We start from the raw sequence: 25,396 nt of genomic DNA on the forward strand, positions 1-25,396 counted from the left end.
GGAAAAGTCCTGGTGTATGTGTCACATGTAGTAGTCACGATAGTGGCTCCTTTCAGTCCTGTAAATGTCTCTTGGGCTGGTAAATTATTCGGTCACCCACACAGAGAGAACGCCTGGGCAGGGGTCTGGGGTGGAGGTTACTATTTTATACAATGGTTAGTTAGGGAAGGTCTCACTATTAAAATGTCCTCTGAGCGAGGAGAGAGGAAGTGAGCAATTTGTATATCTGAGAAAAGAAATTTCCAGGCAAGTGCAAGAGGCCCTGAGGTGAGAGCATGCTTGACATGGTCAGAGATTAATAAGGAGGCTGGCATGGCTGGAGATGAGTGAGTGAGGTAAAGAATAATAGGAGATGAGGTCAGAGCGACCCAATCACCTACGTCCTTGGGGACCAAGGTAAATACAGAGTATAACGACTTGGGCTTTAGTCTGAATGAATTTGGAGCCAATGAAAAATGTGTGCAGAAGAGTGATATGAATTAACACATTTTAAAAGAATGATCCTGTACTATCTTTGGATGGCAAGGGTGGAAGCAGAGAGATGAATTAGGACAGTGTTGCAAGGATCAAGGCAGGAGATGATGGTGGCTGGAAGCAGGGTGGCAGCAAGGTTAAATTACGCATATTTTGAGAGTATGACTGACAGAATTTGCTGTGGATTGAATGTGAGGTGGAGAGAGAGAGGGGAAATAAGAAGGACTCCAGGATCTTGGGCCTGAGCAACTGGAAGAATGGATTTGCCATTTAGAGAGAAGGCAAAGATGGTGAGATGAGCAAATTTAGTGACAAAGGAGGAGGGATATTGGGAGCTTGATCTTATTAGCTCTCTCTCTATTAGGGATCCAGTGGGAGGTGTAGGGTATTCAGGTGGGTGTATGAGTTTGGAGTTAGGAGAATTCCAGGCTGGAGATATAAATTTGGGAGTCTTGGAAGTGTAAGTGGTACTTAAAACCACAGGACTGGAAGAGACCACCTATGAGGGGAGTATAGCCAGAGAAGAGAAGAGGTCCGTCTAAGGACTGGGTCTATGACCACATTTGGAGGCTGGGCTGATAAGGAGTAACCAATAAGGTGGAGGGAAAGTGCCTTTCCAGTGGCCAAGTGAAGGATAGATTTCAAGAAGGAGGAAGTGAAGAGCTGTGTCCATTGTAGCTGACAGGGCAAGTGACAGCATGGAACTCAATGGTAACTCTCATGGGGTTTGTTTTGGTGTTAAATGAGTACAAAATATATTGTCAATACTGGAGGCATTGTAATATAATTTCCTATAGCACTCAGTTTCCACATTCTCATTTCCTAACCATTAACCTGGAATAAGTAATAAGTGGTCATTTGGGAGGTCCTCTCAGACAGGTGTGATTTTAGACACCAGGAAGATAAATGATTACTTTCTTCTGAAGAACTCAGGAATGAACAACTCCCTGCCAGCCATTTCCGTGTTTGATCAACCTGAAGTTGCGGACACTTTTCTTTATGTTTAACTGAACTCTGTCTATAGGCCCATTTCTTCCTGTTGGGCCCTCTGCTAATATGGGGCGCCATTCATCACCACCACCTTCCAAAAAATGCCCTTTGTGTCCTCGAGACCAGACACCAGATCATCTACTCACCTGCCCTTTTTGAGGATAAACAACACGGCTGCCTTTCATCTTCTCCAAGAACCCCTACTTCTCCCCTCTCCATGTGCTTGAAGATCGCACGTTAAGTAAGTATGGTCTCCTCGGGGCTCTCTTGCCCCCTAGGCCTGCAGACAAAATTATTTATGATATTCATAATCCATGAGCATATCTTTACTTAGAAGAGGCAAAAGAATGAATTTCTCTGGATCTCAGATTCTGTCACAGACCTGTTCAGTGGTGTACACACGCAAAGAGTGCATATGTGTATGTCTGTGTGTGCCTCCGTGTGTGTGTGTGCCTGCGTGTGTGTGTGTGTGCTGACAGTGAAAGAGAGAGAGCGAGGGAAGACCTGACCTACAGTTTAGCTCAGAGAGAATCACTTCGCCTCTGGTGGCCCCTTGCCAGCCAGCGTGGTTGGCTGGCTGCTGTCATTTATTAGCAAGATTCTGTATTTCAGTGTATCTGTGTGCCCTTGAAATGTCTGAAGGATTTGTCTTGCTTCCAAAACAGATAGCAAACTGGAGCTTTGTCCAAGGAGCTTGGCTTCCTAAAACTGCTATTCACTTTTGTCCCGCTTCCAAAACATCCCTTGTCTATCCCCCAAGTCTGAACCTTTGGGCCATCAGAAATAGTGACAAGTGGGCAGAAAAACCACCTTAGCAGGAAAGTACACAAAATTATAGGTGCCTCAGAAATCGAGTGTCTCCTTCGTAAGGATTTTGCAGGGTTACGGCTGAAGAGAGGCCTCTCACTCAGCAAGCTTTCATCAATTGCAGAGGGTTGTTTAGCTAGTTGAGACTTTACATCTTTTGACTCTAATAACACCTCATGCATTCAGTTCAGTTTTGGCCACTCCTCTTGGCTAGAGAACTGATAGGTTAATCAACATCTAGGGTTTATAAACCCCGTGACTTTAGTTTTCCCATATGTAAAATGGAATGTCCCATAATCGTGAACTGTAAACGCACTTTGGTATGTGTTAAGGCCAAAGCTCTGTTCAGTGAGATGCTTAATTTGTGTGGACACCACACAGGATGGGAAACTAAGGCACCTTACAAAGAAGGTTTATAATTGTTTGGCCAGATGCCCTAATTGTGTCTGTGTCTGCAATAGCTGATGCCCTGATCCGATTCGATATTCCAAAGCCTTGATTTTCTCAAAGGTTAAAGCTGAAAGTGAAAGCAGCGCTGCTTTGTAATGTCTATTGATCCTGAGTTGATGATAATGTCTTTGGCATCGTGGGGGAATCATTGCTTATCCTGACAACAACAGTTTGCATTTCACCTTAGCTACTGAGGCTATTCAGTGGGCAGGCAAATGTTCTTTGGAATGTTCTTCTTCCAAATGGCTCACATTTAACTGCACGAAATATGTTAAAATGAGAGGCCTCCACGTCAGAAATCCACAAAAGCAAGAGGGAGAAAATCCAACTCCTCTGTTCTTATCTCACTCGTGCTGACTGCAGAGGACTCCGAACAGTAAGGAGACAGAGATGAAATGTATCATCAGATAAGCCTTCCAAAAGACCAGGTGGGTGAAGGAAAGTGTCTTTCTCTAGTAGACGGTATTTTCCATAGGGCAGGGTAAGGCTCCCAGACCCTAGAATCACTGCATTTCTCCCTTGCCGAGCTTTGTACAGCAAAGCATGCGACGATGCACAAATGTGGACTGAAATTTTTAAAAATGTTCACTGACCTTTCGGGAGCTTTCATGCTGTTTAAGAATCTACTGACCTACAGGAAATTACTGCACGTAAATGCCTAGCTTCTGCTGGGAATTCAACTCCAGGCTCCTGCCTGCTGCTTCTCCCCTTTCTGCCTTTTCCCCAGCAACCCTGTTCTGCGGCAAGACCCCAACTGCTTCAGCCCACAGGGAGAGTGTGGGGCGAGCCCCTCGCCTGGGCTGGCTCTGGACTGCTGTTTGCTCGCACACATTCAGTTACCAGGAAATGTGGAGTCAGCTCTGCCCCTGTTCCACTTAATTTTCTTCACCCCATGCACTGGGTTTTTCTCTTCTGCTGCCCCAGCTGTTCTTGCTTTTCCCAGGATGGCAGAGCCCGTCCCTGCTGCAATCTGTGCTTCCTACAAGGTTCCTTAGTTGCCTACCTGACCTCAGCTGCCCTGCCTTGATTTTTCATTTCCCAAGCCTTCCAAACCCTCCCTGAAAACCTAGCGGTAGCAGCCGCAGCAGCAGCAGCAGCAGCGAGTGACGAGGGCACTTATGGAGGTGGGGTCAGGGCACTGACGCAGGAGTCAGACCTGGGTTCAGATTCTGCCTCTGTTATTGCTCTCGTGGGCAAGCTGCTCGCCCCTTCTGAGAGCCTTGGGTTCTTCAGTTGCAAAGAGAAGATAATGTCAGTCTGTTGTAAGGATGAAATAAAATAACATACTAAAATTTCCAGTACATAGTGGCGCCTCCCAGCGTACGTCTTCACTTCTGCTTCCCTTCCTGAAAGTATGCTTTGCTCGAGGCAGGGTTCTGGGGTCTGTGAGCAGATGCACAAGATAAACAGCAGGTATAAACTCTTTGAGGATGTGAGCTTAAGTGGGAGAAAAGCTCAAACTGACTCCAGGTTTTAAATGAAATTTGAAAGATAACGGAATTCCCTGGTTGTCCAGCGGTTAGGACTCTGCGCTCTCATTGCCAAGGGTCTGCGTTCAATCCCTGGTCGGGGAACTACGATCCCACAAGCCTTGCGCACGGCCGAAAAAAAAAGAAAAAGATAAATACAAAAAAAAAAAAAAAAAAAGCTACCACAGGGCAGAGACAATTGAGGAATTAATGTGAAAGACAATGTGCTATAGGAATTGACTCTGGAATGACTGAGAAAGATTTTATGGAAATGATGCAGTTTAAACTGGGTCTTCAAGACGAGCAGAGTTTTAATCAAGTGGAGAAAGGAGGGCGTGATGGGCAGAAGCAACACTGCACAAATGCACGGAGTCGGGAGAGTGCAGGTATTGGGAGCACGGAGGCCCTATTCTGTCTGGAACAGAGGGTTGCTTCTGCAGCGGTGGGGAAATTAGATGACAGTAGTGTTGGGACAGGGCTTCTTTGCCAGATTTAACAAGTAAAAATTTAGGATGCCCAGTTAAATGTGAATTTCAGAAAAACAACAAATAATTTTTCAGTCTAAATTATGTCCCAAATACTGCATACTTATAATAAAAGAAATGTATTTGTTATTTATCTGCAATTCAGAGTTACCTAAGCATCCTGTATTTTACCTGACAACCCAACCTTATACGCCAAGCCAAGGATTCTGCCCTTGACCTTGCATCACTGAGGGTTTTCAAGAGAAAGGTGAACTGATGAATAAAGCATTTTAACAGAGATCCGCTTGGTGAAATGCCAGAATGTCTTGGAGAGAGAGCGAGCTTAGAGGCAGGAAGGCTGGCCCTTGTGGATTCTCTTCCAGTTTAAACCCTTGCTCTCATACATACATACCAAATTCTCTTGATAGCGTAAAAGCCAAAGATACATTTGTTTTTTCTGCAATTTGGAAAATGACAAACTATGAGGATGCTGGATGAAAGTTTAGTGCCTAACCTGAAAGTGTTTCTAATTAACATTAACCCAGGCTCTGAGGACTATTAATACAACCCGCAAAGAGCTGGCATCAGGAGCCCGCCATCTACCATCAGTGGAGGGGGGCACCCTCAGCTCTTTCTAGATTTCTGTTGGTGAATCTTAGTGGTGAAGGTTTTTCCTGGGATGCTATTGCTTTGGTTTGATTTACAGTCCACAAGGAAAAGGAAGACGTTTAAATAGTTCTCCTTGGACATTTCTTTAGACAAACTTAGAAAAACACTAGGACGTGTTTTAATTCATTTTTAGAGGTTTATCTGGTTGCCATTTAAAATTAGGTTTCCCTATTGAATTCCTTTTTACTCTCAGTGGAAAAAAAGCATATCTTTAGGTTTTTTTTTTTTTTTCTGGATAAAGGAATTTCTAAGGTTACGATTTTAAGACAGTTTTTGAAATGGATTTTTCTCTTTTTATCGTGCTTTATCAAATTTATGGAATTTGATCTAACTTGCTGAAATTCAGCCTCTTGAAAACTAACAGTATTATACATCTTGTTGATGGTTTATTTCCTCAAGTGATTTTACTAAATGTTTTCACTGAAAGAGAAGAGACCCAGGCAACTCTTCCCATCCTGAAACTGATTTGAAAGATGCTGAAAATATGTATGCGTAGGCAATTTTTTTTCATTAGTTAAATACATCAAAATATGTATTTGCAGAATCTTATTAGTATGGAAAATTCAAGTGCTTACCTTTATCACCAGGTGCAAGGACAGGTAGAAATTAATATCAGATGCTCTGATACAATGGTCAGTTGAGATCTTATTCTCAAAACGTTTTAATGAGGACACAAGGTGCATATACCTAACAACCATATCTTTAGAAGCACTGGTGATTCTCACTTTTATTATTGATGAGCAGTCTGCTACCCAGCGTCTGAAGTTTGGGGCAGTGTTAAGCAAATTGCTTTTAGCATGTGATGCTTTCTCGCATATAAACACTTAATGTGTGTCCCCAAAAGAAACATGATTCTGTAACTACTTACTTTACCTTCCAAAGGTGATGTTGTTTCTTGAAATGAGGACGTTCAGATGCAAAGATGCAGATGATAAAAAGGCACCTCCATTTGACTGTCGGGCTAAAAATCAACACAAGAAACCTAATCAGTAAAAAATGCCGTGCAGAGCCTGCAGACGTTCCTTCTAGAGGACGAACTTAGAAGGCCCACGAGTTCAGAATGCGCCATCGAGTTCACAAATGACACCCCAGTCTGCCAAGGTGCTGATGCAAATCTACTGGCTGCAGTGACTTGCCAGTGCTGAGTGCTGGCCACGGACACATCTCTCTCATCCCCCAGGAGATAGCAGGGATGAATCTGCTAACCAGGGAAATGCACTTTTCCCAGTTTCTGTGCTCTGAGCTCAGGAATTTGAGACTAAGAGACCAGAATCAGCTGATAGATATATACTAACGCCCAGAGTTTAATTGTGGTTGAAGATTTTGCTCCTTCATTTGGTTGGAATTTTGAGTACCCTTCTCTGTATAGCTGGAATCCTTATCATATAGTTACTGAAGGAAATTCTTCAGGATTATTATGCAAATGAATTCAAGTTTAGGAAAATTGGCCTTCCTTCCAAATCCCATTTCTAATTCTATGGATTTGTCTTGGAATTATTTTTGAAATGCCCTTTACTCTTTTGACCTCCTTCACCGCAATTTCATTGTCTCAAACACCTTGGGTTGGTTTTGTCCTTATTTACCAATGTCACATTCTCCTTCACAGCCATCCCCTCTACTTCCTCCCCTTCCCCTTACAGAATGAGGTAAAAATACATAAATGCTTGTAGCAAACGAACACAAGAGTTATTCCAGGACAGAGTCCCATGAAAGCTAAAGCCAGAAGGATAAAGCAAAGCAGTCATCTTGATTTTTTTCTGAGCTTATTCCCAGATTCCCTTCCCAAATTTTGACTTAGGGACCATTGCTTATTTTCATGACTACCTAAGTTTTGTTTCCCTGGCTTAAGTTCCTTCTTTCATTCCCTCCAGATATATCGATACGTATTGGCATCTACCTATCTATCTATCTGGGTATGCATTTTATAAACTTTCGACTAGTTTTATTGGAGACAAGGTGTGCTGGGATAAGTTCTAAAGAAAAGCTTTAGGTTGGCTCAGGGGTAAGAAGATCAGCATTTCCTTTCATGTAGAGAAGTATTCCTAAGGCCTACTTTCTGATATCTTCTTAAATAATGTGGGATGATTGAGTCTTTTAAAAAATAGACCTAATGCCCTTTGCCTGGGGCTAGCGAAAAGCCTTTTTTTGAGGTGAATTAGTTTGACTTTTAAAAATCTATATCGTATAAGCTAAGGGTCCTTGAGAGAAGACAAACTGACATGCACACACCTTGTTTTTGGCCCCCAAGTATGATTGAAATATGCATTTTCGTTTCATATAAAGTGAGAATTTTATAAATTGTTGGTTAATTTTTAGGGTTTTCCAAATCTGTCAGTCTGCCACATGCGTTGAGCGGGAACTTTCATGAACACAATGCATTAAAAAATTAGTTATTCAATGCCAACTAAGATGCTTCTTGACCCAGCCAAGAGGTCAGCCACATTACCCATAAAAGTCATTCCGTTAGCGTGTGGAGCAACAATGGTTTTTATAAAAGATGAAGTAAAATGTGTCATTTTCCTGTTAGAGAAAGCAGTGCTGTGTTAGATCCGGAGGATGGTTCTCTGGGAGATGAGGCTGAAGCCCGGGGTAGCAGCCATAAGGACGGTGGGAAGTGATAAGACACGTTGCCACCGTTGAAACCAAATAGGAGTCCGCATAAGTTGAGGAAACCTACAGGAGACCCAGAGGGCGTCTGTAGCATGTGGGAGCCCCGAGCCGTCCCAGAAAGGTGGCACCCTGGTATGCCAACCGTCTTCCTCCTCCATTTGATATTAACAATGTGCTAAACACAAAGCCGTGTATTAAAAAAAATACCCTTTAGCAGCTCATTAATCTTCTCCTTGGATTACATCTTTTTTAAATATAGGAAAATATTGCTGTTGCAAATGACTGTATAAAAATTTTAATACTTTGAAAACCTCCTAGAACCCATTTCAACGATTCCTTGTCGAATGAGTGTATCTCTCGTCTCTAGATCACTCTTACAGGCTAAATCAAGGGATGCCTGTATCAATTCCCTTTTGTGAAAACAGCATCCAAGTGTTTTACAGACTGAAGAATGTAGTGAGTAGAATCTGCTGCTTTAACATCATTCCCGCCGAACTAATGCAGCACAGATTGGAGTTTCTGGAACAAAGGTATCATGTGCTGATATGTTTTACTATTTTGACACAAAATGTTTTCTGTTGTGTTGAGGAAGCTGCATGTAACCTGGTGTCCTATGTCCTCTAAAATAAAAATTGTTAACATAAAATAAAAAAGGTTAGCATTACAAACATTTCCTGTGCTCCAAATGAAGGCAACGCGATGCAATCTGAAATCCTCCCAGCAGAGGGCCCTATGGGTTTGATTTAGGTGGAGAAAGAAAGTGAGAAAAAACTACTTGGGTTTAGGTTGCTATAGTAAATGCTGTAATGTCCTTAAAAATAGAACTGATAAAAATGGAGTCAGTTGAGTTGAACTGGAAGAATCATCTAAAGGTTAAATGTAAGGTCTCCTCTCATAAGACAGAATTTCATCATTCTCTGAATTGATGTTCTTTTCAAAAGACAAAATACGTTTTACCATCTCTAAATAAGAAAGTGGGCAAATTAGAGATAGTCCATGCTTTGAAGTACTATTAATATTACCTCATTCAGTTACATTTTAAAAGAAAAGAGGAGCTACTGCATTCATTCTCTCTTTGGAGACATTTTATCTTTGCTGTTGGCAAATGATTTAGTGTTGGTGTAAGGAGATGTGGTATGTACATAAAATACATTGTAAATATTTAATGCACAGCGTATATATGTGTATGCATGCAAAATGCAAAATGTTAGTAAAATATTTTACAAAGACAAGTGATACTGTTTAGAAAGGTGAAGTACAAAGGCATAAGAATAAGCTCTAGTGAAATATATTTCTTTACCTATGCATATTACGGAGTTTACTTTTTCACGTTAGGCCTAGCTTTTTATTCTATTTTCAGATCGAAGAAGCTTGCAATATATGCATTAAAGTAAAGCAAAGAATAAACTAAAACAATAAGTTACTTTTGGACTATAGATCTTTGTCTCCTAATGTTTTAATCTCATCTCTTTCAATGTTCTTTGAAATGCATGGGCTCATTACTTTCCATGAGCAGACAGCTTTAAAAAATTTTAACCCATCTTATTACGTCTAGTTGAAAAATGTTTATTTCATTTGATGTAGCTGGCATAACTAACATTCAATTTAAATAAATAATTTGAAGTTTGGTTATATTTCCTAAAATGCATTTACCTAAATTCCAAAAATACCCTTTTAAAATATTTTCTAAATGTCATTTAGAAATACTGGCATCTTAATAAATGCCTGTATTCACTATCTAAATGTTTCGTTCTAGATCTTCCTGAATACAAATGCAGACTACAGTTTAATATTCCAAGTTAACCATTAGTATATAATCTATGTATAATGAATGTATGTTTTTATGTAATAGTATATTAATATAGTCTGTATTTATAATCTGTATTTCTTTAAAAGGCTTATAGTTATTTTCACTATAATGGCTTTGACCTGCTAAGATTTTTCTATATATGATACTTTGATCTGATTACATTAATAGACAAATCCTTTTTTATTCACAGTATGTTTATGAATACTAAATCGTTGTTTATGAATACTATGTTCATAACATATGTCCTTACTGTGATCTGTTATCAAGCAAATGCAATTTGGTTTGATTATGTATAAAAGCATTTTCAATTTTTTTTTTATTTACAAAATATTTTGCTAAAACAAATATTTAAACACAATGGCAACTTGACTGTTAATGTACAAGTGTTTGATTACCAGTTAGATTTCTGTTTGTCTTTTGTTTTCTTTTCCTATGAATTGGGGAAGAGAGACTTCTAATAAAATCCAAGGAAGATTAAAAAATTATTTATATTCCTTTCAGAGGTTTTTTAAAAATAAAGGTTCTTTTTGATACAGTTTTCACTGTGGGTAAATATGTTTTCTTAATTTTTGTTTTGTTTTAAAACAAAAGTATCTGGAGCAAGAATGATTACTTTGAGTGGATCTTCTAATAACGATTCAGTAGCAGCCAATAACTTTGGCTTCATAGGGCTGCTATTTTAATATTGTACGATTTTATACATATTTCTAGAAGTTTTTTTACATGTGAATTTTTCCAGAATATTTCCCTCTTCACATATAGGGAGAATTATTTTGTTTGGCTTATTTTTACTTGTCAATGATGAACTTAAAGTCACAGGCCGGGTGCCCTGAAGGTACAGAAGACAGAGTGCGTGTGAAGCACGTGTAGAAAAGTAGCCTTGGCTCAAATAATTGTCCTTTTCTGTCGTGGGGTCCAGATATTTACATAACTTTTCCAGGGGGTGGTTAAACCTCACTAATATTTCAACCTTTTTATTTAAAAGATGACTGCACTGAAATACATATGAAATGCTGAGTAAAGATAAGGTGGCTACATTTTAGGCTCCGTTTCCACTAAAGGTAACAATCACCTGTATCTAAGCATACATTTATATAATGTCAGCAAGGCGTCTGTACAGGTAAAATGCAAAACGGAAGTCGTGAAGTCGTGTACCCATCCTGTTTACAGCAAGGCCTGCGTCAGCATTATTTGCATCTGCTTTGTATGGTTAAATGAAAACAAAAAACCCAAAAAACAATAATATTTTCTAAAACCAGCCCACAAAGCTAATGGTTTACTTCATGCACCTGCCAGTTGGGATGCTATTAAAGCCACCCTGGAAATTCTCCTTTCTTTGTGCAATATTTTATGTTTTTCTTCTCTTCAGGGCAGATTGGTTCTGCCTGCACTTTATTCCTGAACCCACGTTCATTCGAAATGGATTGACAGACGTAAATGCTCTATCCCGTGCCGCTGCTGCTGACTAATAACACCCCTCCCCCCCCCCCCCCCCGCGGCTCCCACCCCATCACACTCGGGCGATCGCTCTCTCTCTCCCTCTCTTCTTCTCTGTCTTCCTCTGATCCGCTCTCCCTCTCTCTGTCTCTCTCTCTCATACAAACACACACACATTCATTCACAGGCACCGGTGGCCCTATTGTCCACAAAGAATAAATAATGGTGAAGTACTTAGTGGTAATTTTGATGCTGTTTTGCCTTGCATGTTTTGAAAGTATTTCTGAAGAGTATAAATAAATGTGCCCTAAACTCTCCCCCTTTCTCTATGCTGATACTTGGAGCTAAGCTCTCATCCAAAGGGGCAGCCTCAGAACCGCAGTGCCCAGAACGCTTTCAGGGAACAAATATGTGCCTCAGCGACTTCCTCTCTTTTCAAGAATATTAGCACCATCTAGATTTAATAACGGGGTGATTGAAAACATTTTGATGATGGGGCAGTTTCTCTGATCTGCAAAGGAAAGCATCTGAAAGCATCTGATTTGTTCGTGTACCAATTAATTATGGAAGCAACAGAAAATACAGCCTACTGGGCTTCCCTCCTGCAAAGAGGCTGCAGTGTGTGTGTCTGTGTGTGTGTGTGTGTCGTCGTCTGTGCTCTTGGGCTCATGTTTATACATATGTGTATATTACTTAGAAGGGAATCTTGGTCAGAAATTTCTTCATTTTAACCTTGAAAATTATTGGGAGATTGTGTGTGTCTGATAAGGTAGTATTTTGATATAACAGGAACACAGTCCTTTTTTCTTTTCCCTTTTAATCTGTTCTTCCTCCACACCACCTAAATGGGCCTCACAGCCAAACATCACCTTTAATTTTAATTTCTATTTCTAGCCCGTATTTCTTTTAACATCTTTATTGGAGTATAATTGCTTTACACTGGTGTGTTAGTTTCTGCTGTATAACAAAGTGAATCAGCTATACATACACATACATCCCCATATCTCCTCCCTCTTGCGTCTCCCTCCCACCCTCCCTAGCCCACCCCTCTAGGTGGACACAAAGCACCGAGCTGATCTCCCTGTGCTGTGCAGCTAGCCTGTATTTTATTAGCACCTTTTCTGTCCTCATGTGGCACCAGATCTGTTGTGAGCAAACAATACGGTTTGTTTCATGTTCCCATAAACATTATTCTACTCTGTGGTGCAGTCCCTATATCTTGTACCTTATTTTATCTGGTTAGGTTTTGGGGGACTATTTCATGACATTTAGACTTGATTTCATCTTTTTTTTTCAGAGTCTGGGCCTCCCTAAAGTTTTAAGGTAAAAGGAGAGCCTATTCTTAGTTTTTTGTAAAATTTGTTGCTTTGTATTATGACAATAGCGTTCATATGCCTGACATCCTCATAATAATATTAAGCTCTATTTTTTAGTGTGATGTACTTTATACATTTGTATAAATGTCACAGCCTGTAATCACTTCCTTTGTCATCGACGATTAATCTAAAAAAATCGAATAATTCACTGCCCCTTGCCATTTACATATCGTCTGCTGCCATCTGCTCTTCTCAGCAGCAGTAAATGATGGGTAATTAACTCAGTGCCTTTGTCTTTCCCTTGCTGAATGTCTGACACATATAGATTTTCCTCTGTGTGTATGCATGTGTGTGTGTGTGTGTGTGTGTGTGTGTGTGTGCACGCAAGTAAGGCTTCCCCTCTTCAGGGAGGGAATGAGAGAGAAGAGAGTAAAAAAGAATGAATGATAGTGCAAGTCTGGAAGTCAGCACAAGATAATTTCAAGAGAAAAAGCCAAACAAAGATAGTGGTCCAGAGAAGGGGCCGTATCTCATGGCCTTAAGCCTTCTCAAGCTGAGAAGAACTGCTAGAGCAATGGCTGCCTTGCACAAGCAAGAAGTGCTTTTCTAAAGCATCAGTGGTCAAGGTCAAGATACACAATCAAGTAAGGACTCCATAAGCTATTCCTATCTACCAGAGGGCAAAGAGAGCCTGTAAATGAGACTAAGCGGAGGGTACCCACAATCCACATGACTTCTGAACCAGTAGCCAGAATCCTTGTTTTGAGAAATGATTATAGAAAGGAAATCTCAGCTGATTTTGACACGACATAGTTTTTAAAATAGTATCTAGGAAAACTTACAAGGGCTTATGAGACTGGGGAATATATAGACATGCTTATTTTAAAGGGGAAGAATATCACTACCCTGGATTTTCCCAAACTTCCTGTTAAATTATTCAGTTCTCCCTGGTGCAGCTCAAGAGTGTTTTAGAAAGGAATCCTATGCTATTCTGAAGACTTTATATAAAATATGACTCTGATTATTCTTGTTTGAATAATATTCTATAACGTGTGAAAATTATTTGAAAGTTGGCTAAGTTTGATAACATTAAAAGAAAAATAATTTAAAAATAAAATTTTAAGGAAGGTCAGAATATGTCTTGCTCAACATGGTTTTTACTTAGCCTATAGGCTAAGTACCAGAAATTTGCCATAATTATTTTCGCATGGAATCAGTAAAGCTTGCTTCAATGAGATGTTGTATAGGCATCCCCTGCTTTTCAAAAGTTCTCTTTTACGGAAGAACTACATTAGTACCTATTTTTGCTAACTGAAAGAAAGAAAAGAAATTGGAAGAAGACATTTGCTTCTATGAAAAAGGCAAAAAAGCAAAAATCTAGTTTAGCATTTATTTTGCGGCCAGCAGTTAGAGAGGCAGCGGGCACCCTGAGTGGCGAGTGTGGCCCGGCCAAGCTCCTTCCCCGGGAACCTCACTCAGCATCTCAGCATCCAGCCACCATAGTTTTGATCTGGGTCTGGGGGCATTTGTGCTTTAACTCTATTTATTTTGTACATCCATTAGCAAGATGTGGCCTGAGGTAATTGCTTCTTTGCTTTCACCATTTCAGCTTAAGAAAGGTTTCGTAGGAAACTTTCAGATAGCTGTGGAAACCTGTATGTTTGCTGTCTATAATTTAAACAAGCTAAATATAACTCTTGTTCTCAAGGAGTTTGTACTTATATATGTACTTACGGGGAGATTATTCAGCTAATCGATCAGTCAGAAAAATACCTAAGATATAGGTATTAAGATCCTGATCTTATATTTTTTTAAGATTGTTGTCACTGTGTGTTCTCAAGGTTTGAACAATCTTTGAACTCCCCACTGGAAGGGAGAGGTCAATATAGAGTCCGATGAAGTTCTTAGAGCGCATTTCAGTCTGTGTGAGACTTTCTGTGTGATACTTTTATCATGCAATCTTAGCTCTGTACCTCTACTTTTCTGTCTGTACAATGGCTGTGGAAACATTCTCCTCTTTTTCTAAAATAATAATTTAATACAAAGCAATTGTGTTCCAAAAGCAAACTGCATTCCTAATGACATTGTAATGCATATGGTAATGCTTATTTCTGGTACCTCAATCGGACTGTTAATATTTCTATGAGTCATGAATGCTTAAAAACATTTACCTGTTGGCTTAATTTTGGTATTTGTGATTAATCTTTGCTTTAGCATCTATCACTACCAGCCTTCTGAAGGTTAAATAATTTGTTCATAACTGGACATCACTGGAAGGCCATTGAATTGGTGAATTACATTTTCTACATTAGCTTCAAATGACTTGTAGAGACAACTTAATACATACATTATGTGATGAAATGGCTAAAAATATGCATAAATATTTGACTAAGTCACTTAAATATAAGAAAGGAACGTTCTAAATATGTAAAAATGGACTCCATATCTCAGAGCTATTGTGTTAACTGTGTGAAATAATGTACTTTATGAAACTATTTAAATTGCATAAAAAACTTTACGACTTACAGGTAAATTTGTCAGCATCTAATTGAGTAAGAGATTCTTGAAAGCTTTCACTCCAGTTGTTAATTCAGCATCATTGTTCTCTCAGGCTGTTACGTGACCCAACAGGCTGCGAGAACAATATTGCTGAATGTAATTGGCATATGTCAGCAAAATATAATTAGTAACAAGCCTTTTTCTGAAATGCTCTTTTTTGTTGGTTTTAAAAAGTCGAAGATTTCCTCTTGGATTAAATTATAGCTTGGATTTCTCTCTCACTTGATTTTGGTTAGGTCTTAAAAGAAAGCACGAATTAATTTAAATTTTGATTCGAGAAGTATGTATTGATTTCCTGTGCTGTGTACACACTCTGAAGGCTTGTCTTTCCTTCAGTGGGTTTTTAGTTTGATTTTGGGTATGAGAGCTTTGTATAGGAAATACGAAACACTGTATTATCAAGGGTTATCACGAATGCCCATCCCCTCAATTTTCATCCCAGCCCCTCCTCCCTGCACCCTCTCTCCCCACACCTTGAGGGTTGGAATAGATGCGCTGACAGGCTATTTCTCAGGGATCGTGGTTGGTAGCTACTGACCCCAAAGGCATAGACTAAAGAAAATGTTGAATTGGTTATCACGGCACCTCTATATGTTTAACACCAGGGGTTTTTTTGACCAAGGTTGGGAATGGGGGAAAATGGGTTACAGTTGTCTTCCCTTCCCCAGTATAAAAAAAAGATGGAAATCTTTCACTCTAGGAGATTTTGGAAGGAGAAATCTTTCCTGTAATAGGTCACTTTTTTTTTGATGCGAACAGAAAAATATTTGCCAAATTGTTCTTTTTGTGAGAAGAACTTGGCAAAATTTCCTCAGAACCCGGGGTTGTAACGAAACATCATTTTAGTGAAAGGCCGCTTTAGACTCACATCTGGAAATGTAATCATTTCACCTAAGAATGTTGTGACTCTGCGGTTGGAGCCAAGTCTGAGTGAGCCATCCTACCTTCCACAGCCCACAACGGCAGTGGGTGAACCTGGAAGAGTGAGGAAGATGAGGAAACAAGTGCTTAGCCACCCATACTGGCCAGAACTGATGCTGGTGCCCTGCAGGGCGCGACACATCTGACGCAGTTCTCAATCATCCTCATTGCCGAGGTCTTTCTCTCACATCTTTAAGCTAATCTAACCCCACGCTCTGGAAGCTTCATCATTTGCTCTCTCACCCTGGATTAGAGGTTCCTGGGCACCATCCCTGTCTTCCTAGCAGACTGTGCCTAATCTCCCTGGTCCATGGTCCTCATTTTCTTTGTCTTGTCCCTGGGTCCTTCCATTCCTCAGCACTCCACACAAACCATGACTGTCCAGCACTTATGTTATACTGTGTTATATACCTCACCATCCTTTGCTGCACAGGGATCATTTTAGAGGCAGAAAAGCTCTGCATATAAAATGAATTTGGGGCGTGGAGGAGATCGGGTGGGAAATATATCTATCTCTCTCCACACACATAATCCATTTCAAGACTTACAGGCAGCTGTATCTGATTCAGACTTTTGGTCTTTAAAAAAAATTATGCAATGGAATACAACCCATCAGGCAGAATTAGTTGAGTTTAGATAAAGGTCTGGAAAGCCATGAAAATAACCGTAATTATAGACATTGTGGTGATTGTTTTGCAATATATACAAATATCAAATCATTATGCTGTACTCCTGAAACTAAATAACGTTATCTGTCAATTATACCTCAATAAAAATCACAGTTATTCAAAGGAGCTTTAGAGGTAAAGGCCACCAACAAATTCTGCCTTTTCAAGGATACTTATCTATAAGAAATGGTATAGACAGAGGCCAAATAGCTCATTACAAATAAGCCAGCTGTCACAGAGGGGTGGAATGTAGCAGCAAGCTTTAGGTAGATTAAGTGATAATGAAATCTAGACCGTGAGAAAATTTGATAAGTGCCAACCAAACTTCCCAAACAGATGAATCAGAAAGATGACCATTTGGCATTACCAAAGAATTATATGCTTTATTAAAGGGTTTTCAGCATTTTCAATTAAAAAAATTAGTTCCCCTGTTCATGAACATATGATATAAAATTCTTAAAAATAATAGACTATACGTCATCTTTCAGGGAGGCAGCTTGATAGAGTGGGAAGGAAGCTGAATCGCAGGCAAGGGAGATGGTGCCAGGGCAGAACATTGAATCCTGACAGGCCTTAGTTTGCTCATCTGTAAAATGGGTGACTGATTTGCCAAAAAAATAACATTCTGCGGAGATGTGAGGAGGTCATGAAGGGGCTGACAGGCATGGTTCCTAGGTATTTTTTTCCCCTGCTTTAACCAGAATAATTCTAATTTGTGTTTTCCATTTTTGACCTGTGCATGATGTTTTTGTTTTTGTTTTTTTGCGGTACGCGGGCGTCTCACTGCCGTGGCCTCTCCCGTTGCGGAGCACAGGCTCCGGACGCGCAGGCTCAGCGACCATGGCTCACGGGCCCAGCTGCTCCGCGGCATGTGGGATCCTCTCGGACCGGGGCACGAACCCGTGTCCCCTGCATCGGCAGGCGGACTCTCAACCACTGCGCCACCAGGGAAGCCCACGCTTGATGTTTTTTAAACCAAGGGCTCCAAAGCTAAAAAAAAGTTTGAAAAATCTTATTCTAGGTGAACTCAGTAAGTATAGTTTGATATATAGAAAAGATAGGTTATAGAACAGGCAAACCTGACTTGAATTCTAACTCTGTCTCTGACAGAGTAGGGAAGACAAGAAATGCATGGTAAGAGTTTATTTTAGAAAGACATTCCTGGTAGGGCTATAAAGGATGAGTGTGAAGAAATAGGGGGTGGAAGCAGGAAAACTTTTAGGAGATTTTTAAAATAGTCTGGATATAAAATAATGAGCCTAACTCCTGCAATGGCAATAGAGATTGATTTGGGAATATAGATTTAAGGAACATTTGAGGAATTAGAATCTATAGGAAAAAATACAGTTGAGATTTATGGGATGAAGAAGTAGTCTAGAATGACTGCCATTTTCTGGTGACATTGACTGAAGGGAAATCCAGGGAGAGAAGCACTTTTGGGGACAAGTATGATGACTTCACACCTGCACATCCAGGGTTTGAAAGGCCAACTGAATATATTTACTAGCGTCTGGAGTATAGAAACAAGAGCTAGGTAGTATAGGGAAAAATGAGAAATTTTTATATATGAAAATACAGAAATCATTAGAAACCACGGAAAAAAATTAAGGCCTTTTCAAGGGGGGAGAATCTGTGAGGAAATTAAGCCTGATTGCCCTCAGGCATCCATTGTATATAATGAATTAGTGTCTTTCCTGGACATCTACAATGGTATTAGTTATTAAAAGAAAAAAAAACCTTATATATATATATATATATATATATATATATATATACACACACATATATATACATATATATATATATATATATATATACACACACACACACACACCCCTATCTATATATGTAAAGAAATTTATTATAAGGAATTGGCTCACATTTTTATGGAGGCTGAGAATCCCATGATCTGCCATTTGTAAGCTGGAGACCCAGGAAAGCCAGTGGTGTAACTCAGTCTCAATTTGAAGTTCTGAGAAGCAAGAGTGTCAAGGACAGGGGGAAATCTATGTCCCAACTCAAGCCGTCGGTCAGGAAGGGATGAATTCTTGTTCCTTTGCCTTTCTGTTCTATTCAGGCCCTCAGTGGATTGGATGATGCTCACCACACTGGGCAGGGAAAAATGCTTTCCTGTGTCCACTAATTCAAATGCCAATTCCGTTTGGAAGCATCCTTACTGATACAGCCAGAAATAATGTTTAGCCAAATATCTGGGCACCCCATGCTTCACTCAAGTTAACCTATGAAAATTAACCATCACACCATCTTTGGGTGAAATGAAAAAACAGCCCTCAAATCCGTGTGTGTTTTGTGGTTTATGTGTAAGAAACCCTGCTTGAGAAAGATGTGGAAAGAAAACCAAATTCAAGACCCTGGGGAGCATCAGTGATACTGCTGAGGAGCTCACAGTGCAGCGCATAACATGGACCCGCTAACAAATCACACTGACAATGACTGTAGATAACCATAAGGTATCAGGGCTGCTAAGCAAGTCAGCTTCTGCTCTGTCTCTGGCTCTGTCTCAGGTTGGTTTTCCTCTGTCTTGGCTTCTTTATCCAGCTGGCACTCTTCATAAGTAACATAGTTCCCGGCAGCTGCAGACTGTTATCATCCTCAATTTAGCAATCTCATTGGAAAACGCACATCCTTTTCACCAATTCCAATAAAATTCCTGAAATCCTTCATGTTGGCCTGGGTTAGATCTGGTGCCCCTTCTTGAACCAATCACTGAGGCCGTGGGAATGGAATACGCCGACGACTTGGGCGTCTGTCATGAACAGCTGAAGAAATGCAATGGGTCCCAGCAGAACCACATGGACTTGAAGCATGGAAAGGAGCGTGCTTGTCCAGGATGCAGTCATCATAGGAAAGAAGCCATGATATCAAGGTGACCAGCTGGCAGATGTGCACCTCAACAACGGAAGGAATCGATGGCTGACATTTCCTTCAGGAGTCAAAGAATCCTTCATGGTGAGCTGGGCAGCAGAGGTTGAATAGGAGTTCACTAAGATCATACAGCAGTATTTAGAGTTGTGAACCTTCCTGGTGAGGATGGCATGACTGAATTGTAAACCTGTCGTCTTGCGTTGTGTTAAATATGGAAAAGATAGAAGGCCAAACTTCAAATCTTAGCCACACTTATCAACATAATTAATAAAGTTGCACCAGCAACTCCGAAGAGTGATTCCATATGCTCTTTTGCATTCCTCATCTTTGGGCTGTGAAACTTTAGAAACGTGAGTAAACAGTGAGATGGCACATAATCTACTCATAATTTTAAAAAGTATGGTGTGGAGGAATGCACTGACTTTGAAGTAGAAAACCAAGGTCAGCTTTCAGAGTTGGGAAACAGAGATCTGGGTTGCGAACAAAAATCCCGGAGAGAAGGCTTATCACAGTGCACTCTAAGCAAAGATTTATTTGGGGGCCACTTCACATAAACTGAGAAGGGTGGAGGAGATTAATTGATTGCTGTAAATTTATAAGAGGTTAAGTTCCTGCCTATGAAAGAAAAATCAGAGAGTGGGCAGAAGTACCTACCAAAACAAAACTAAACCTTTCTGCAGTGCAGAAAGTGTCCCTTTGAACAAAGTAGAAAATTTTACTTAAGAAAAGATGGAATTATTAGAATGTTCTTAAAAGTATACACAGATAATTTCAAAAGCAATTGTTTTCATTCTCATTTTGAATATGACCTGAAATTTTGAGAAAAAATAATAATAGAGAGCACTTCTACTTAATTTATTGAAAAAACTTACAACTTGAAAATAAATCAGAATTAATTCATGCTTAACAGGTCAAATGGTTTATAGCAAATAATAGTTGAGGAAATGTTTTTGGATTTCAAAGTAAATTGTTAAAGTAACAAAGTAGCCATTGTGAACATGTTACTTTTGTATAACAATGATTGTTTTCAGAGAAATTTAGATAGTCACAAAAAAGTAAGCATAGGCTTTCGCGTTTCAACTGTTTAAAATAAGCTACAAGGATATATTATAAAACAAGGGGAATTTAGCCAATATTTTATAACTATAAAGGAAGTATAACCTTTAAAAATTGTGAATCGCTATATTGTATACCTGTAAGTTATGTATCATACAGCAACTATACATAAATTCAAAAAATTTTAAAAAGTAAACTGTTTAAAGGTAATTGTGTGGGGGGTTCTCTATGTGTAAAAAGCAGAGTCAGACAGTTTGTACATGTATTAATTTAATCTGAAATTGCAAATTTGAAAAAGAATCTTCATACCTTACAAATACTATGAATGATTTGTGCCATGAAATCTACCCATCCATTTACTTATGAATTGCCCAGTCAACAAATATTTCTAGTAATCTTTTGTTCCAGGCACTTCTCAGGTGCTGGAGGAAGAAGAATCAATAAACTAGAACCCCTGACTTGAGGAACTCACAGTCTATTGAGAGTGCTGGGCATGTAAATACATATAACTCCTTTCTCCATGCCTGAGGAGCTCAGTTAACTTTGTTCCAAATGACAAACTTTAAGATGGTTTGGTCCCAACAAAATGCTACATTTTGTTTTAAAAGCCAGTGTATACCCTTCTTTTAAGTGGATGCTAGGGCTGCTTCATCCATGGTGAACAGCGGCAAGGTTCTCTGGGCAAGTCCTAGAGAAGAGTCTTGACCAAACCTTGAGAATGGATGGTTCACTCTCTTCCTGTCCAATTTCATATGTACTTCACCCTTCCAGAGAGCATGGCCCCAAATATACCTATTTAACACAAGTAAAACATGTGAGTAGCTGCAGAAAAGGAAAAGAAACAAAGAAAAAGAAAAAAGGAGAGAGAAACAAAGGATTAACCAGAGAAAGAATTCCAAAATGTTTCAAAATACGTATAAGAGGCAGTAAGCTTTGAGTGTGTGTACTGCAGACCCAAGGATAGAAATCTCGAGAAGATGAAATTATTAGGAGAAAATTGAAGGCCAACCAGTATAAAAAAAAAAATCTATTCTTTATTTTTTGAGGGCAGGATGTAGACAAAGATTTCAGCACTGTAGGCAGCATTAATTGAAATACAATATTCAGATCATGGGAAACAAAGTCATGTTCGTTTCTGAGCACCATATTTGCCACGTTGGCAAATTCCATTGAATAGGGGAGAAGAACAAGAATAAGGAAACTCTAAGTTTCTTCCCGATTCTAATTGTAGGAGTCTAAGTTAATTTAGGATTTATCACGTAGGTTAAATGTGATCCCCAAGTAAAAGAGAAGAAAACAAACACCTTCACCCCCCACTCTTTTTTCTTAATGTGAAGGATGAATTCAATACATCTTGTTAAAAGAAAATATCAAAGTCTGTCTGTGTGAGTTTGTTCTTAAATACCATCCTGGGGGAATAAGTCCTACATAAGGATTTAAGTCTGCAGACAGTAGAAGTTCGAAGATCTAGAATTACAATAAAACAGAAAGGAGATTTGAATAATGTGGAGATAATGATTTTTATTTTGATGCACATTTCTTCCAGCAAAAGTAAGCACTTTGCCTTGAAAGTTGTACATGATTTTTGGCTAAGTCATTCCACTTTTAGAATTGTATCATAAGGAAATCATTAAAGATTTACACAGTTTTCTATGAGTGTTCATCTCAGTGTTACTGATAATAGTGAAAAAATAGAAGTAATGTACTTAACTGAATGTTGGAAGATGGGTTAAATAAATTATCCACACAATGTAATTAATGTGTAATAAATAGTTGAGATGGAAGCTATTCACACTATATTGTTAAGTGAAATAAATCAGATTAAAATTTGTCTCTCTCTATATATATTTACATTATTTTATTCAAAAATATGAAAGGAAAAGATTAAAAGAATAATATGGTAATTGTGGCTCATTTTGTATGGGGAGGTTATGGGTCTCTCATTTAATTTTCTTATTTTACCTTATTTAAAAACTTTTCCTCAGTGAACTTGTATTACCTTTGTAATAATAAAAATGTATTTTAAATCTAAAATTATGTATTGCATATTTAGGATAAAAAATATACATATTTGTATTAGGGGTAATATATGTATTATAGCTATGGGTATAAAGGATATATGTTACGTAAAGTTATATAGATAGACAGATAGATAGATAGATGATAGATGATAGATAGATGGATGATAGATGATAGACGAAATAAAGATAGAGTCTCTATTTCTCTGATGCCCCATATCAAGTGTGGTCAATTCTTCATTCCAACCAAACTGACCTTTGGTTCTTTAAACATACCATGCTTATTCTTTTTTTTAGGATCATCAGTTGAACTAACCCCTCTGCCTTAAATGTTTTCCAACATGTACATGGTTGGTCCATTCTCATCTTTCAGGACTGGGCTCCAATGTTACCTACATAAAGAGGGACTCTATGACCACTATCCTTCAAGTGGCTTTCTCCAGTTTCTCTCTATCTTATTTCTCGGCTTACTTTCCTCAGAGTATTGATCACAATCTGTAGCTCTCTTGCTTAGTCATTTGTGTGTTTGATAAATGCCTGTCTCCTCCAGAATGTAAGTGCCATGAAATCAGAAACCTGTCAGTGATCATTGAATCTTCAAAACCTAACACTGGGCCTGACATATAGTGAATATAGGATGGATTACTCTTGAACACTTTGGCAAGAGGGACAGACAAGACTTTCAGCAAAAAAGCTGGAGAACCAGTGTTCAGTGTTGGGTAAAGATAAACCTTCAAGGTGTTACTAATACGAATGTGTATTATATAAATATAAAATTTTATATATGTATGTATATACATATATGCAAACTTAACATTTGTATACATACATATATATTTATAATTTATACATACTTAAAACATTTGTAAATATATTTGTATACACATGTAAATATTGTATGAAATTTCAAGCATATACAAAAGTGGAGAGAATAGCATCATGAATATGCTTCATGAGTCCATCAACCACCTTTAACAGTTATCAATTCATGGTTATTCTTGTTTCATAAACAGAACTCCTCATTTCTCTCCGTCTGGATTGTTTTGAAGCAAATTCCAGACATATTATTTTTTCCTATAATTTTAATGTATACTCTAAAAAGATAAAAAGAACTATAATTCCACTATTGTACCAAAATTAATAATACCTTAATATTTTAAATATTGTGTTTTCAAAAATGTATATTAAAATTTCTTTTCATCTAAAACACTGCTCTTGAACCCTCTTCTATATCCCATCTTTTCACAAATTAATCCTTAATTCTTAGGTTTCATGCAGTCAGAAATATAGGCTATTTCTCTTAACTTGGATAGTTCTTTAGCTTTCAAAAGTGAACTCCTTTTCAAGTTGCCTCAGGGATAAGATAGAAAAACAGTCTTTTCTTATGCATTATATATTTTGGTGTATTTTCCCGTGAATCTTTTTCTCTCTTTCAGTCTTTGCAATTTGTTAATCTGCCATCAGATGATAAATTGCCTTCAGAGAGTAAATGATCCTGAAACTTAGTTCTAATGAATAGTCTGGATTTGTAGATAATCAATACGTATTTGTTGATTTAATTTTATTCTGATATTTGGATATTGTAGATAGCATAGTTTTGATAATAATTTATGAGTTGCTATATAGCAGTATTCTTTCTTTTTCAATAAGCTGCTGGAAGTGTAGTTTTTTTCTCTGTATACCTTAGGCTGGTCCAATCTCTTAAGGCCATTTTAGGTAATGTTCACTAATTCATTGCATTGTGAGTTGTTAATAAGGACAAGAAACACATATTTTTCACAAGTTTGCAGTATCCTGGCAGAAAGGCACAATTTGGTGGCAAAACAGAAAATTCTAGTGAATTGCTGTAGATATGGCATATTTGTGCCAGGTTTCCAGTTGTTAATAAATTACATTCTTCAAGTCAGGACGCTAAGCTGACACATCAGTGTGAGCGCATCCATCTGTGGTTCACTCATTTGGTGAGTAAGAGCCGGCTAACTAACCCCTACCAGATGCAGCCAACAATACATGCTAGATATCAGCCAGGGGGTCACCCGGGCTGGTCTTTTTTTCTCAGTTCTAAATATTGCATTTCATCCAGCTAACATCGTCACATATTCATCAGCTAGCCTCAGACTAGTAGATAAAGGAGTGATGGAAACATCCCTGGAGACTCGGAGATTTGCCTCTGGTTTTGATGGGATATTATTCTGAAGATTCACACATTTATTGACCTCAAGGCTAGTGAGGTCAACATGACAATGCAGTGTGTATTGATTTGATTCAATCCAGGAATTGCTCATTTATCGTTTATATTTATGTAAATAAATCACTAGTCTTTCGTCTTCCAATTAGAACGTTACTGAATTAATGTGATTAAAGATGGTGCTGGACTAATGTTAACAGGGCCTTGCTTTCTGTCATAAAGTGCAAAGGAACAATCACGTAAAATTAATATATTTCTAAGGAGGTGAATATGCATTCCAGTGCCAGTTATTATAAACTCCCTTCTCTTTTTTTCCCTCCTGTTCAAGCCAATTTCATGCTAAAATACCTTGACATAGTTTCTTTTTATTCCTGGCTTCCCCCCCCCCATTCTATGCCTGCATCTCCAAATTATATTATGTGGTAGATTTTTCTATAAATGGGAATATGATATCTTTGAGATGAACAAGGTTGGCAGGAATTTAGCATCCAAAGAGTTTTGAATAGGCATGTCTGTTATTTTTATTGAAATATTTTTAGCTCTCTATTTTTCTTAACACAATAATAAAAACAACAGTGCATGGGGGTAGGAATTAGGCATTCAT

Source organism: Orcinus orca, chromosome 17 (genome assembly GCF_937001465.1).
Source record: "Orcinus orca chromosome 17, mOrcOrc1.1, whole genome shotgun sequence".
NCBI lineage: Eukaryota > Metazoa > Chordata > Mammalia > Artiodactyla > Delphinidae > Orcinus > Orcinus orca.